The sequence below is a fragment of the Dama dama genome, chromosome 23, assembly GCF_033118175.1.
Source record: "Dama dama isolate Ldn47 chromosome 23, ASM3311817v1, whole genome shotgun sequence".
Lineage (NCBI taxonomy): Eukaryota > Metazoa > Chordata > Mammalia > Artiodactyla > Cervidae > Dama > Dama dama.
The window spans coordinates 73,340,724-73,349,540 of record NC_083703.1 but is presented as its reverse complement, the minus strand read 5'-3'; positions in this window follow the sequence as shown (position 1 = coordinate 73,349,540).

The window sequence follows — 8,817 nt, the reverse complement described above, 5'->3', positions numbered from 1 at the left end:
TGTATCACCTGGACCACGGCCCTAACGCTCTGAGCTTCAGTTTGCCCCTGTGAAGGTGGGTGGGGGGTCCTGCCCTCCTGGGTGGGCTGATGGGGTCTGGATGGGGGAATCAGACCCGGAACCCAGAGCTTTATTATGGAAAGGGGGTTAACCTTTTCCTTGCCTCTCCTCAGGCTAATTCTGGCTTAGGATCCATAACTCGGAACCTCGGGATGGGGTTCCCTGCAGGAAGATATGAAGATGGGCGGGGTCTGGGACCCAGCAACCCAGACAGAAGCTGCCCTGCCAGTGGAAATTCCAACCTTAATAAACTCTGTTCTAGAAGAATTTTCCAAACGTCAATCTGTTCACAATGTTCACCATACCTGTAAAATAGCATCATGATATTTTGTGTATTGCCTGTACTCCTATTGACCTAATGTTTTTCTTCCAAGGGACTCACTTTTGTATAAAAATAAATTTACTTGAGAAGAAAAACTGGATATCGCCACTTTAAACGGGATAAGCAGGGTCACTTGTCACAAACAGAATGTAAGTGTAAAAGCAGATGCAAAAAGCAATGAAGTTCCATGTAAGTAAATCATGTCTGATTAAATGATATGAAATAATAATATTAGATTCCGGCTAGATACTGCCACCTGCCTGTGAGCCTGAAGCCTGCTCTCTGTCTCTGTTGTGATAAAGGATGATTAACGAGGCTTAAAGTGACGTTAAAGACACAGATCTCTAATCTGGAATATTCTTCTGCTATACTCAGGATTGAAAAGAAGTTTCTCAATGCAAGAGTCACTGTCGTACGATGTTGCATCCAGACACACCCTAAGATCATTTGAAATTGCTCCATATTTGGGGAAATGTTGTCTGAACAGTTGAGATGTCATTATTTATGGTTGGGTCTGACTCTACCACTGGATAATAAGTCACTGGCCTCTATTTCTTATAGGCCTGGTCCAAGGCCAGCGCTTAATGAGTGGGGGTGTTAAGGGAATGACAGCCATCCCAAGTGGCATTAGTGGTAAAGAACCTGCCTGCCAATTCAGGAGATGTAAGAGATTAGGGTTCGATCCTGGGTCGGGAAGATGCCCTGGAGAAGGAAAATGGCAAAACACGCCAGCATTCTTGCCTGCAGAATCCCATGGAGAGGGGAGCCTGGTGGGCTACAGTCCATAGGGTAGCAAAGAGTCAGACACTACTGAAGCGACTTAGCGTGCGTGCACACAGACACACACACACACACAAACACACACAGCCATACCAACGGACATTCCAGAGAGTGAACCCAAGCAGACAGCAAGCAAGAAAAGAGGGACGTCCGTCCTACAACCAGAGGGAAATGAATTCTGCCAACACTCTGTGAGCTGGAAGAGAACCCCAAACCCCCGATGAGAACCACGACCCTGGCTGACACCTAACTTCAACCTAGTAAAACGCTGAGTAGAGCATCCAGCCATGTCGTGCTCAGATTTCTGATCCACAGAAATTATGAGGTGATTAATTTCATATTTCTTCAAGTTGCTAGGGAGACCAAGTTCCAATCCCTGGTTGGGGAACTAAATCCCACATGCCACAGCCAAGAGTTTGCATGAATTGAAGTGAAGTCGCTCAGTTGTGTCCGACTCTTTGAGACCCCATGGACTGCAGCCTACCAGGCCCCTCCATCCTTGGGATTTTCCAGGCAAGAGTACTGGAGTGGGTTGCCATTTCCTTCTCCAGGGGACTTTCTCAACCCAGGGATCAAATCTAGGTCTCCTGTATTGCAGGCGGACACTTGACCGTCTGAGCCACCAGGGAAGCCCTGGTGTTTGCATGCTGCAACTAAGAAAAAGAAAAAAGAACCCCACATGTTGCAAGTAAAAGAGCCCACATGTGGGGCATCCCTGGTGGTTCAGATCGTAAAAATTCCACATGCCGCAGCTAAGACCTGGTACAGACAAATAAATAAATATAAAAAACAAACAACCCCCCCCCAAACAAATACCTGGATTTTGAAGACTTAGCACAAAAATGAAAATGTAAAGTATCTCATTCATAATTTCTTTATTGATTCCATGTTGAAATTATTTTAATAATATTGGGGTGAAATAAAATATAGTAGTAAGACTAATGTTACCCCTTTCTTTTTACTGTTTTTAAAAGTTGCCTTAAGAAAAATTTAAAGTCTATTTGTGGCTCACATTACATCTATCTGACAGTCATGGCCTAGCGGACACAGAAGTCAACCATATGACCTTGAGCAAGTCCCCTCACCTCTCAAAGCCTTACATTTCTTATCTGCAACATTGGAATAATAATAATAGTGCCTATGTCACAAACATTTTTCAGTTTAAAAGATGAGGTCTATACGATATTGGAACCAAGGTAAGTTCCCAATAAATAAATCATCATTATTAATAACAATATCTGTAAAGTAGGAATCCTTTCTTGTATGGTCCTAATCTTCAGGACCAGGCACACAGTAGGTGTTTAATAAAAGCTTGTGGGTCACACACCTTGACAAAGCTCTTTGGCAGGGTTCTGTCTTACCCTTGCCACAGTGAATCAGGAATTCTGTGGGCAGGTGAGGACACTGAATTTCGGGGGCAAAATGATTTGTTTCAGGCTTCCCTGTTTCAACATGTCCCTGCTGAAATATTGGAATATGTGAGTCCCCATCCCAGGTCCACAAGGTCTAGCTAAGTGCCCTGAGCAAGTGACACTTGTGAAACAGGGAGGAGAAGACCCTGTCGGCAAGAACTTAGATAAGTCACCTGAAGCCCAGTCCCTGGCCCATATTAAGCACTCAACTAAGGAAGCTATTATTCCTGCTGTCCTCTACAGGGACACGCCCCACCAAATTACCCCTCATCCCCTGGCCTCTGACTTGGTGAGGATGCCCGGGCTGTGGGGGCCCAGTCTCCACACACCCCGCTTCTTCTCTCAACCGAGTCAGGAATAGAAAGCACCGCTTCCGGGCTCCCTCCCCGGGCAGCGGCAGCGATCAATAGACCTCAGCCACCGGGGACGGAGGAAGGTTGGGCAGAGGCTGCAGGCTGCAGAGGCGGAGAGGGGCTGCGGGGCAGAGCGATCCCGCCAGAAAGCGGCTCTCCAGCCTCTGCACCTTCGGGAACCACGCGGCCCGCACGGCCCGCGGGCGCCCTGGAAAGGCCGCTACAGGGACGGGACCTCCCTTGCGGGGCGGGAAGCGAAGGCGAGGTTAGGGGAAGGGGCGTGGGCTGCAAGATTAGGAAGCCAGGCTGCCCCGGGGATCCCAGTGCCCGAGGCGCCACGATGAGAACTCCCTCAAGGAGTGAGCAGCATGAATTGGCTGAGCTTTGGGGCTGTCCCATCGGCTCATCTGTACAGAAGGAGTCGAAAACCTCCCAGTCAGGGTTAGTGGAGGGATTAAACTCAGTGAAGTGTATCTAGAGCCCAGAGAATTGACCAGCACATACTAGGTGCTCAAAATTAATGTATGTAGAGTCTTGAATCAAAAAGTCTAGTCTCCAGTCTCAACTGTGCCATGGGCTAGCTGGATAATAATTTTCAGCAAATCATTTAATCTTTCTTACTGATATTCAGATTCTTGTCAGAGAAGGTTCGTTAAATTATTCATCCTGTTTCATAGAGCAGGAAAGTGAGTTCTAGAAAAAAGGGAAAAAGAATTTGCCCACAGTCATGTTCCTAATGGGTAATGGAACTGGAATAGAAACCGCATCTTTTGACTCCAAGTCCAATAGAGGCATAGGAGCTGCATCACATATATATTTATTGTGCACGAATTATGTGCCAGGAATGGTGCTGCCCATAAACAATTTGCCTCATTTAATCCTCCAGGCTTCTCATGGAAAGTAAGATGTTCCCCAGTTCACAGATGAGAAAACCGAAGCTCAGAGAGGGGCCTGATTCTGGTCAAGGTCAACAGTTAGTAAATGGCAGACGCAGAATTTGAACCCAAGTGTAATGAGGGAAGTGCCATAAACTGACATATATTGAGCATCTATTGTGTTCCAGGGGCCTCTGCACACATACTCACAATAACTCTTCACCGGAATGTATTATCTCCATTCTGTAGATAAGGGAGTTAAAACCTAGAGCTGCAGGAGACTGGCCAGAGGTCACACAAGTGACAGAGGTAAGGACGAAATCCCCACCTACTTAGACACCAGGCCTAGGGTGAGTGACAGGTACCCTGCATGCTTCCTGTCAGGCACTGGGCCAGCGGCTGGATAGGCACGCAGTCCCAGGTCCAGCCTGAGAAGCAGGCATTACTGAAGTAACCTCAGTAATCTGATGAGATTACTGAGGGTCAGGAGGTGAGTCACTAGCCCTTGAATCCAGCAGAGCTTGGAGGCAGTAAGCAGTGGAAGGAGCTAACATTTCCTGAGTATCCACTAAGGCTGAGCATGTCCATAACCTACCTTAATTCTCCAGCTTTCGAGAGCAGGTGCTATTGTCTGCATTGTGAATTGTGCATCATGCCAGAAATAGAAATCTGGAGAAAAGCATCTTCTTCAAGGCTCCTGATGCATCGGGGTGGTGATGAACCCACCTGCCTAACTCTGGGAGACAGTAAAACAGGTAAATGACTTATCATACCCCTTCGGCAGCCAGGCCTGCTAAAGGCATTAGGTCATTTAATATTTTTGACCACTCTTTTTAATAGTTGACAGAAGCTCTGAAAGGTGACATGACTTGCTTATGGTCACACAAGAGTGCCAAAATTCAGTCAGGTTGAAGCTTATGGTTGCTGTGTAGTCACTAAGTTGTATCTGACACTTTGGGACCCTATGGACTATAGCCCGCCAGGCTCCCCTGTCCATGGGATTTTCCAGGCAATCTACTGGAGTGGGTTGCCATGCCCTCGTCCAGGGCATCTTCCTGACCCAGGAATCAAACCCATGTCTCCTGCATTAGCAGGTGGATTCTTTACTGCTGAGCCCCCACGGAAGCCCTCTGACAGACTCTACAGATGTTTTAAAAAGTCTAAGCCAATGCTTCTCAATCCTGACCGTGCATCAGAATCACCCTCCAAACTTGTTGAAACGCACACTGCTGAATCTCCTCCCCTGAGTTTGTGATTCAGCAAGTCCCCAGCAGGCTAAGAATATGCTGCATCTTTGACAAATCCCCAAGTGATGGTGACTCTGCTAGCTCAGGGAACGCACCTTAAGACCTTCTGGTCTAAATTGATTCTCCCAATAACCCTAGATAGTAAGCATTGCTATCCCATTGTGTAAAAGAGGAAACTGAGGTTCAAAGTACCGGCTTGTTTAAGATCCCATAGGAAACCTCTGGTGTGCAAAAACCCAAGTTTGGGCAAGGAGACATACTGTATGGGCAGCCAGCAGGTGCCAGGACATCCTGCCTTCAATAGCTCTCATCATCCAAGGTACAGCTCAGCATTTCCTTTATGTAAATGAAGGAGGCGGACTCGGTGATTTGGCCAAAGACCCCCCAGTCGGGGAATGAGAGATATTCAAACCCAAGCCTGACTCTTGAGGCCAGAGGGCACCTGACACTGTGCACCTATGGCATACCAGACGCTTGACATGGAGCCTCCAACACGCTTGGCTGGTGGATGGCACGGAGGGTGGGGGGGTGGGAATTTAGACCTGGTCTTTGGGGAAGGGGCTAGGCCCTAGGGCCTCCTTGATGACTCAGATGGTAAAGCGTCTGCCTGCAATGCACACAGGGTTGGGAAGATCCCCTTGAGAAGGAAATGGCAACCCACTCCAATATTCTTTCTAGGAAAATTCCATGGGTGGGGGAGCCTGGTATGCTACAGTCCATGGGATGGCAGAGTCGGTTGCGACTGAACAACTTTACTGGTTCCCTGGATAGAGGGAATTCCCTGATGGTCCAGTGGCTAAGAACTCCACGCTCCCTATGCAGAGGGCCTGGGTTCAATCTGCAGTCAGGGAACTAGATCCCACATGCTGCAGCTAAAAGCCCAAGTGCTGCACCTAACACCCAGAGCAACCGAATAAATTAAAAAATAAAATGGATAGAAAAATTATTCAGATCCATTAAATGTGACCTTGTGAAAGAAACTCCTGCTAAGAGAGAAACTGGTGGAAGAGGAGTCCGATAAGAGAAGGCACATTCCAGGGCTTTGCCATGGTGACCAGGGAGTGTGGTTTCTGTTTCAGAGGCGACAACATTTGTTTTTTTGTTTTTTTTATGTATTTATTTATTTGTTTATTTTTTATTAGTTGGAGGCTAATTACTTCACAACATTTCAATGGGTTTTGTCATACATTGACAAGAATCAGCCATGGAGTTACATGTATTCCCCATCCCGATCCCCCCTCCCACCTCCCTCTCCACCCGATTCCTTTGGGTCTTCCCAGTGCACCAGGCCCGAGCACTTGTCTCAGGCATCCCACCTGGGCTGGTGATCTGTTTCACTATAGATAATATACATGTTGTTCTTTCAAAACATCCCACCCTCACCTTCTCCCATTGAGTTGAAAAGTCTGTTCTGTACTTCTGTGTCTCTTTTTCTGTTTTGCATATAGGGTTATCATTACCATCTTTCTAAATTCCATATATATGTGTTAGTATGCTATAATGTTCTTTATCTTTCTGGCTTACTTCACGCTGTATAATGGGCTTCAGTTTCATCCATCTCATTAGATCTGATTCAAATGAATTCTTTTTAACGGCTGAGTAATATTCCATGGTGTATATGTACCACAGCTTCCTTATCCATTCGTCTGCTGATGGGTATCTAGGTTGCTTCCATGTCCTGGCTATTCATTTGTGATGTCCCCTGTGAAACCGCCAATGTGAAGACTCTCTGGAGTTTCACGGGGAGTAGGCAGAGGGCATCTGATGTTTATTGACTGCCCCACTGTATTTTGGTACCTCCCTTTTGAGTTAATACCTGAGTCTTTTAAAAAATTTTTTTTATTTATTTGGCTGTGTTGGATCTTAGATGTGGCAGGTGGGTTCTTCTATTTTGGCAGGATCTTTGGCTGTGGCATGAGGGAACTTTATTTGCAGCATTCGAGATTTAGTTGCAGCATGTGGGATCTAGATCCTTGACCAGGGATTGAACCCGGGTCCCCTGCATTGGGAGCATGGAAGATTAGCCCATGGAACACCAGGGAAGTCTCCACACTTGAGTCTTGAGGGACATTCTGGACTCCTGCTGCAGACACTGAACAAATCAGTGAGTCACTTTGCTTCACCCTGATAGCTAGGGCTGCACTAAGATGCCTGGCAAATCTGATGCTCCTACCTGACACTTAGATCTCCACTGAGTGACCCTAAGCAGCAAGGACCAAAGGGCAGCCTTTCACAGGGCAGTACAGTATTTTCCTCCACAGCAGCACCCAGTCAGGGACCACTGGGGGCTGCGGTGAGTGTCCAGGACCAGAGTAAAGGTGTTCACATCGCACAGTTGTTGAGCTGTGCTTGGCTGTGACCACGCTGCCTGGACGCTCATTCTTACAGTTCCCTGAGCCTGAAGCCTCATAACTCCATGAGCCACACTTTGCAGATTACATTCTCAAGGGAGCAGAAGCTGAGACAGAGTTAGCAGTGCAAGTTTCATGGCAAAGCAACATCTGTGAAAGGGAAGGAGAAGATGCAGGACTAGGTACCAGGAGCATCACATTGCTGACCTGATCACATCCCTGCCAGCCCCCTGGGGGCAGCTCTGGAGTAAGGATTTTCCATAGTGGGGGTCCTCCATTAGGCAGAAAAGGAAAGACCCTTGAAGGACAGCCTTACTCTGTTCCTGGCCAGGGGCTTCCCCGGGTATAGTGTGATCTCAGCTCAAGTATCAGGTGTCTGAGAGGCACTTGCTCTCTGTGATCAGCTAACACACTCCTCACAGCTGGGTCGCGAGCTGCTTCTTGAAGGAACTCTGAGCTGCACACTTCTTTCTGCTGTGGGGATCCACATCTCCATTCACACTGGGAACAGCTCTGGTGGGCTCTCTTCCTGTAGGAAATCATAGAGGGTGGGGGTCTGTGGGGCAGACTACAGCCCCAGTCCCTGCTACAGATGCTAACCATCATCATCAGCCCTCCTCGTCACCCCATTCGTCTCCTTGTCCTCAGCTACCATCAGAGCTACTCTCAGTGGCTTAGCTGGTGGTGTGACCCAAACCCTCATCCTGAGTGTCAGCAAACCCTTCTCAGGCCACGGTCACGGCACTGGTCTGTTTCAGGTCGTGTAGGGAAGGTAACACCAAGACATTATGCTTTTCCTCTGTGCATCTTCACCGCTCTCCTCCAGTTCTGCTGGGCCTATCCTCTCTGAGATACAATTCAAGTTTAGGAAAAATCCCTTCTGATTGGCTTGACAAATCAGCTACTTAAAAGCCTGTACTCTAAATCTCATGAGCTTTGTTTTCAGTCCCACTTTGTGACGCTGAAATATTATTCAGCCAGCTTATCCCTCACCCAGCCTTCTCATCTTCAGAAACTCGGGGCCAGGACAGCAGCCAAAAGGAGCGAGAAAAGAAGCTCATCTGCAAAATATCTCAGGATCACTTTTTCTCATTCCATGGTGATTTCCACCAACACGCTTTATTATATTTAGTTCTGCTTCTTTCCTTTTTTAAGAAAAACAAAACAATTAAATTTTGTAATTTTTAAATAGGACTTTTATGTATTGATTAGATCTTCTACTGTTTTTCTATTCCTGATTTTAGAAATTTTATGGTTTTATCTTTATTATTATTTTCCTTTTAGTTGTCCTTTGGCTTACTCTGTATTTTTTTAGGTCTTTATGTTAAATTCTTGATTTTTTTCCAACATTTCATTCTATTATTCATGTATATAAATGTTATTCAGCCATGAAAAAAATAAGAAAATCTTGCCATTT